Source organism: Octodon degus, unplaced genomic scaffold (genome assembly GCF_000260255.1).
Source record: "Octodon degus isolate 3935 unplaced genomic scaffold, OctDeg1.0 scaffold00200, whole genome shotgun sequence".
Classification (NCBI taxonomy): Eukaryota; Metazoa; Chordata; class Mammalia; order Rodentia; family Octodontidae; genus Octodon; species Octodon degus.
Window position 1 is genome coordinate 1,389,855 of NW_004524776.1, and position 7,211 is coordinate 1,397,065.

At 40.5% G+C, this 7,211-nt stretch overlaps 1 pseudogene; it reads left to right on the forward strand.

The window, feature by feature from the left end:
- The first annotated feature begins 4,839 nt into the window (after nucleotides 1-4,839).
- On the forward strand, nucleotides 4,840-6,099 carry LOC101583358 (annotated as a pseudogene).
- Nucleotides 6,100-7,211: the final 1,112 nt, after the last annotated feature.

Here is a 7,211-nt window from a genome sequence, read left to right on the forward strand (position 1 = left end):
TCTTCTTCAGAAGCAGTTATAAATTCTTTTACTGCAGTGTTTTTTTCAGATTGGGTTTCCTCCCCATGTTTCTGTAGTTGCTTCTTTACTTCAGATGGTATGAGTTCTGAGAATTCTTTTTTTATTTCAGAAAAGAATTGCGCTCTGAGTTCCTCTATAACTTTCTGCTGTTGCTTATTTACTATCAACGTTATTAATTCATGAATTTGAGCTGAAGTAGTGTCTTCTGCAGTTGTTCTCGGTGGGCATTGGGTTTCCTCCATATGTTTCTGCATTTGATTCTTTACTGTAGATGTTATTAATTCAGGGATTTCTTTTTTCATTTCTTATCTGAGTTCCTCTATAGCTTTCTGCAGCTGTTTCTTTGTTTCAGAAGCTGTTGATTCATTGCTTTCAGCTGTGTGATTCCCAATTTGTTCTGTGTTAGTGACCTTTGCACTTGTTAGGAGTGGGCTCGGGTTCTGAGGTTGCATTTTGTTCCTTCTCATCATTTTGTGTAGTGCTGCCTTCTGACGTTTGTTGTAGATCTTTGTAGTTATAACCTTCGCACGTACTGTAGTTCAGGTGCAGATCTACAAAGTTTGGATTTATCCAGCTGTGCCTGGCTTGGGTCTTGCTGCTGTGCTCAGCTTCTTCCTGCTGCTGCCCTTGGGGGTGAACCTGTTATGCCCCTCTGGCAAGATTTTCTGCTCCTGGACTAGCTGGGTGTTTCTATCCTGTGCACTCTCTGCAGGGATTGCAACTGCAGGGTTTCACCCCACGAATGCATGCCAGGCCTGAGTTGAGCCTGGAGAGGACAACGTGGAACAAGGAGGAGAGGCAGCTCTCCCACATACTCACCGGGCCTGGGCTAGGACTGGGTCTCAGGGTTTCCGGAACAGGGCATAAATTCCTACTCGGCAGGTGGTGTGGGGGAGGTGCTGCAGAGTTGTGGGGGGCATCCCAAGGGGGTGGAAGAGGGTCTCACCCATGCTATGCCTGGTCTGGGACCAGTAATAGGTCCTGCTGGTGCAGGGTAGCAGGAAGCTCTCCCACACACTCACCGGGCCTGGGCTAGGACTGTGGCTTCTTTATTTTAATTCCCTTCCATTCACACTCATTTCTCTCCCTCCATCTCTAAATCACTTTCTTGTTTTCATTGTTGTTGTTATAATTCTTAGCTCATGTTTTGACATATGGTGTTTACATTCATTGAGCTTATTTGGCTTCTGTACATGGTATATCTTAATTTTACTTAGTTCCCCTTCCCTTCCCCTCGCCCTTCCCCTTTGTCTCCTGGACCCCTTCCCATTTGCAAGAGGTCTATCCACTCATTCCATTCTGTCCATCTTTTAGTATTCTGTTTGTTTATATGTTGCTTTAAATTGTGTGACTGATTTATTTCACTGAAGTCATATTTTCCAGAAAATGCATTGAATTTATCCTTCTTTATAGCTGACAATTATTCCATTTTATATAGATGTCACATTTTTCTTATCCATTTGTCTGATGATAGGAATACTGTATCCTTCCAGGATTTAGCTATTATGAACTGTGCTGCTATAAACATTGGTATTCATGTCTCAGTGTAGTATGATGTCTTTAGATCATTGAAGAAAATACGGTTAGGAAAGGACTTTTTAAGCAGAATATATTTGCACAAAAACCAATAACAAGAATCAACAAATGGTAGTAAACCATATTATAAACCTTCTGCCATGTACCACCTTGCCTTGGAGTGAGCTGATTATGGATACTGACCTAAATAAACATTTTCCTCTTCATGTTTGGGTGTTGGGTATTTTGTCTCAGCAATGAGGCAGAAGTAACTAAGCCAGCTGGTGCCAGGGATCAGGGATGTGGACAGAGTTGAGGGCTATTTTAGCAATAGAAGCAAGACTTACTGTATTGGAGGCAGGGTCTGGCAAAAAGAGAGGCATCAAACACGACTTTGAAATTGTGGATTTTTTGGATAGGAAAAACTGGGCAGATGCAAAGACCTTCTAGAAGACAGTGAAGGAACTTGTAGCTGGATAAAACTAGACCTCTGTCACAGACATAATAAGCTTAAGATGCCCATTGGAGGATGCAATGGTTAATAATATGTGTCAACTTGACTAAGTAGTGGCCAGAAAGCTGGGAAATCATTATTTCTGAATGTGTCTTTGAGGGTATTTCTGGAAGAGATGACCATTCAGATTAATAGACTGAGCAAAAAGAGTTTTATGGACAGATATCAAATCCAATAAGCACATGACAGACCAAAGGCACATAAAGGGGGGAATTTATATTTTCTGCTTAACTCAAGACATCCATCTTCTCCCTTCAGATGTCAGCCACGCAAACTATGGACCCTCAGAACCTAGAACCATTGGCTTCTTCAATCGTCACTTTCCTTGTTCCCAGGTCTTTATGCTGGGACAAGAAGTGTGCGTCATCTGGGCCTCTAGCATACAGGTGGGATGTCTGAGCCCCCATACTTAGGTGAGCCAATGTCTCTTTACTTATCTCTATGCAGCTATATAAAGCCTACTTGTTCTATTTTTTTCTGGAGTATCCTGACTAGTACAGTGAGCCAAGGCATCTATCTTAGGCTAGACTGTGCTGTATTTCTAATATTGAATACAGAGCTGGAAATGTTATGGCCATGTAAAATGGATTTGTTGAATGGGAGAATTGGAATGATGTCCTTAAAAAAAATCTATGTTGACTAATGGCTTCTAGAACAACCGACAATCCAGAGTTGGAAGCAATGGCTAATTAAACTATTCTAAACTGATGTTTAAAATATTGTATGGTAGAGACCCCTCCCTCTTCCTCCATTAATTGAACAGGCTCTGACTTCTTTTCTCTTGTAGTCCATTGCTCTTCGAATGCAATTAGCCCTTAGGTTTTGACAGTAAATGAGACTCCAACACTTTGATAAATGGCCTGTTTTGGGAAAGGAGTATTTGTGAATACAAAATCAAGTACTCTGCCTCTTTTCTCCCACCTCTTTCTCTTCTTCCTCCTTTGGGCTGCCCTTGGGCTATGCTCTCACTTTCCAGAAGGCTGTGCTTAGTAGAAAAGCACAGCAATCACTGTTATCATTTATTGAACATTTAGTACATGGCAGGTGGGTTCATTGTGTGTAGAGCAATAATCTTGGAAAATAATTTTTAAAAACTTATGTTCCAGCTGAATGAAAGTCAAAAGGGCTAAAGAGTTTGTTAAGATCTTGTCATTCCTGGGATGCTAAATTGAGATTCAGGCATACTTAGGCTTGTCTGATGCCCAGATTTGTCTTTTCCATGACTCTTCTGCCTCTCTCTAACAGTAGCTGGGATTTCCTGATTAAGAGCCTTGACGAACCTCACTTATGACTGCAATATATAGCACCAGGCATTGCCAGTTAAACAGAAGACCCAATGCTATTATGGGCTACTGGACTCTTTTAGAATATTTTGCTGAGTTTACACACCTATAATATTCAATAACAGAACTTAGAAAAAATGGGGTATGCCTATGAATGTCCATTTTGTATCTGTGTATTCAAAGTGGTTGGGATAGATATATAGTTGCATTCTCTTAATGAATAGAATGACTTGTTCTAATGGTGTTTGTAAATAGGATCACAAGTCTGCATCTTGTACAGCAATTAACCACTAAGAAGAATATATGCAGTGTAATTTTTGTTGAAACTGTACTTCTGATTTGATTTGAAACTGTCTCATTGCTATCTGTTTATCAATAAAACTTTGAAAAAAATAAACTACTAATATATAATATATATATATATATATATATAGCACCAGGTCTCTCTTTTAGATAGGAGCAGCATCCTCCCAGTTGCTTCGGATTTGCTATCTCACGTGATTTGTTCTTATCTTCTCGTCAGTTTTCTGGTGCATCTTTCCGGGGACATGCACAACTTGTAATTGTAGATCTGAGCATCACATCTAGGAAAGTCTGACCACCATGTCCACTCCACCCCCCTTTACATGTTCCTTTACTAGTTATAACCCCCTTTTTATTTTATGTATTTGGTACAGGGTCTTATTACACAGCTCAGACTCATAGTGATTCTCCTGTTTTCAGCCTTCCCAGCACTGTGATTGCAGGTGTGTGCCACTATGCCTAGACTCTTTGGCCTGCTCAGCCTATCCCAGGAGCAGGGCTGGCCCCTCTTGTGGTGCTGGGGATCGAACCTCACTCCTTGCACTTGCCTACACTTACCTAAACAAGTGATTTAGTCTGTTGAGCTAACTCACTGGCCCTAGACCCTCCCCCCTCTTTTTGCGGTACCAGGGATCAAATTCAGGACCTTGTGTTTAGACCCCTTTTTCATTGACAAATATTTGTATTTTATAATCATGATCTTGTTTGATCTCTACGCCAGGATTGACTTGCTCAGTTCTCCTGGAACTTGGGATAGTGTAAAGATTTCCTAAAGCTATTCAACTAGTTTCTCTAGAATTGTCTGTGGTGACCTCACATGCATGAGGAGGGCTACTATCAAACAAATAGATAATAGTGAGTATTGGAAAGGTGAGAAATGGGGACTTTTGTACTGTGTTGGTGGGAATGTGAAATGGTGCAACCACTATGGAAGTGGCATAGGATTTTCTTAAAAAATTAAAGGTAGGAATACAGAAATACATGTGATCCAGCAATTCTACTTCAGAGGATGTGTTCAAAAATATTCAAAGCTAGAATATTCAAAAATATTCAAAGAAATGACATCACTCCACTGTATGCTGCAGTACTGTGCACAGTAGCCAAGATGTGAAAACAATAGGTGAATAGATTAATTAATTGTGGATTGAAGCATGGTGGCCAGGTGTGAGAGGAAGTGACTGCAGTAGGCCTCTTGGGCTCCAGATGGCGGGGAAGGCTCAGCCACCTGTGGAGTGCTGGGTGTGGGAGGCCTGGTTACGTGGCACCTGCTGTGACTGTGCCACAGCCACCATGAACTGGGAGCCAACCAGCAGTGTCCTGTTGTACAAGCTTGCTGACCTGCACTACCTGAGCCACGGCACTTCAGACGTGTTGTCGGCTGCTTGCTCTGTGAACTGGTGCATCCAGGGGGCCATGAAGGCCCTGTATATCCATACCCCACTGCTCGCCAGTGAAAGAGATGATGTCCTAAGAGAAACTGAAAGTTTACACAAAACCAGATTCAGTCATATTCTTCCAATTTTGGGAGTTTGTATTGAGCCTGGATTTTTGAGAATAGTTACTAAATACATGCCAAGTGGATCATTGAAAGAACTCCTACACAGAAAAACTGAATATACTGGTATTGCTTGGCCATTAGGATTTCCATCGTGCATGAAATTGCGCTTGGTGTAAATCACCTGCACAGTGTGGTGGGAATGTGATGACTACTCTGTCATGACTTGAAGACTCAGTATCTTGTTGATCAATGAATTGCATGTTATGATTATAGATTTTCACTTATCAAAATGGCACATGTGGTCTCTCATAATTGTGTGGTAGCAAATCTTCACCAGAAGGAGGGACAATTATGTATATGCCACCTGAAAATTATGAGCTTGGATAAAAACAAGGGCCAGCATGAAGCATGACATATATAGCTCTTCAACTATCACACGGGAAGTGTTATTTAGAAAGCAGCCTTTGAAGCAGTCCCCAGTCCTTTGCAGATCATGTACAGTGTGTCTGGGCCATCCACCTGCCACTAATGAAGAAAATGTGCCATGTGCTATACCTCATGGGGCTCTCAGGAGCTCACTAATAGAATGTGGATGGGCCCAAAACCCAGACGAAAGATCTTCTTTCTGAAAATGTTTACTAGAACTTGAACCAATTATGAGAACATTTGAAAAGATATCTTTTCTTGATGGTGTTATTCAGTTTAAACAAAGTTACAGAGTTCTTCAAGTATCCTTCACTTATGTGACAAAAAGAAAATGGAGTCACCGCTGAACATGCCTATGTTGTAGTCCACAGGAGAGACCATGCATATCCTCCCAGCTTTATAAAAGCAGTTTTTCTCCTGGAAGTTCTAGGCTTTAGTCAGCTCCTTAAAATAAAGATTTTTTTTTTAACCTAGGTGACACTGTGGGATCACAGGATGACCCCATGCTCTACAGCAGTAATAAATCCACGAGTGGCTGAGGGAGGTGCAGAGCACCTGCAGCCTGGCATTGCTAGCACTGGAGCCAAAGAAAAAGGGAAGACACTGGAGTCACATGACTGAAGCTTTAGCCAATCACTTGGTGCCCTCCCATCGCAGGATTTGCTCATGAAGAAGGGCTATGAGCTTATTAGTACCAAACCTACAAGGACCTCAAAAGTCAGCCACTGACAGGACACTACTGATATCCAGGGAGACGAATTTTACCAAAGTTATAGTACAAAAGTTGAAAGATAACAAACAGATGGGTTTTTATCCTTGCCCCAGAATACTTATGGCTTCTAGATCACTGCCTTTAAAATTCACCCCAAAGGGCCAGGGAGATGGCTCAGTAGAATAAGCGCTTGCCTGGCAAGTGCGAGCACCTGAGTTCAATCTCTGGTTCTGAAAAAAAAAAAAAAATCACCCCAAATAAGAATTTTCTATGTTTTTTTCAAGAAGGAAGTAAGTCTATAGATGGTTATTTATGTCCTGGCTTCCTTGATATTTTTATAAAATGCATGAGTATTTGAAATGTGGCTGAAGTTTTAGGGGGGATAAATATGAGCCCCCCTGTGACTTTGCAGTATTTTTAAAAATTAATAGAAGTAATGTTTTACTTTTATAACAATTATGGATTATATTTGTACATTGCAATCTTAGTTATTCTTAAAAAGGAAAGAAATTCTGGCACATGTTTCAACATATATAAACCTAAAGACATCATGCTAAGTGAAATAAACCAGTCACAAAAGGACAAATACTATATGGTTTCAATAATATGAAGTAGGTAAAATCATAGACACAGAAAGTAGAAAAATGGATGCCAAGGGCTGGGGAGAAGGAAGAAGGAATTTATATATTTTTTTTCAAAAGTTTTATTGATAAACATATAGCAATGAGACAGTTTCAAATCAAATCGAAAGTACAGTTTCAACAAATAATACACTGCATATATTCTTCTTAGTGCTTAATTGCTGTACAAGATACAGACTTGTGATCCTACTTACAAACATCATTAGAAAAAATCATTCTATTCTTTAAGAGAATGCAACTATATATCTATCCCAACCACTTTCAATACACAGATACAAAATGGCCATTCATAGTTATA